Genomic DNA, 328 nt, shown 5'->3' on the forward strand with positions numbered 1-328 from the left:
ACCGCCGCGAGCTGCTTCCAGCCCAGGACCATGGAGCTGGGGCAGGGGAGGGCCGCAGGGAGGGGAGGCCCCGTGCAGCTGCCCTGAGCGGGGTCACCTTCCTGCCCCTGCGGTCACTGTGACCCATATCACCAGGTGGGCTGAGTGGGAAACAGGGGTGCAGCGGAGAGAGGGGTCCCATCCCACAGAGCCTTTTGGCTGAGCTCCTCCCCACTCTCCCTTGCCCCTCTGAGCTCAGGGCTCCCCCTAGCCTCCCCACCCTCCTCCAGTGCGGTCCGGGCAGAAGCCCAGGAGTCCGGCCCCCCCCCCACCCAGACCCACGGAGCCT

The sequence above is a fragment of the Myotis brandtii genome, unplaced genomic scaffold (genome assembly GCF_000412655.1).
Source record: "Myotis brandtii unplaced genomic scaffold, ASM41265v1 scaffold1236, whole genome shotgun sequence".
Lineage (NCBI taxonomy): Eukaryota > Metazoa > Chordata > Mammalia > Chiroptera > Vespertilionidae > Myotis > Myotis brandtii.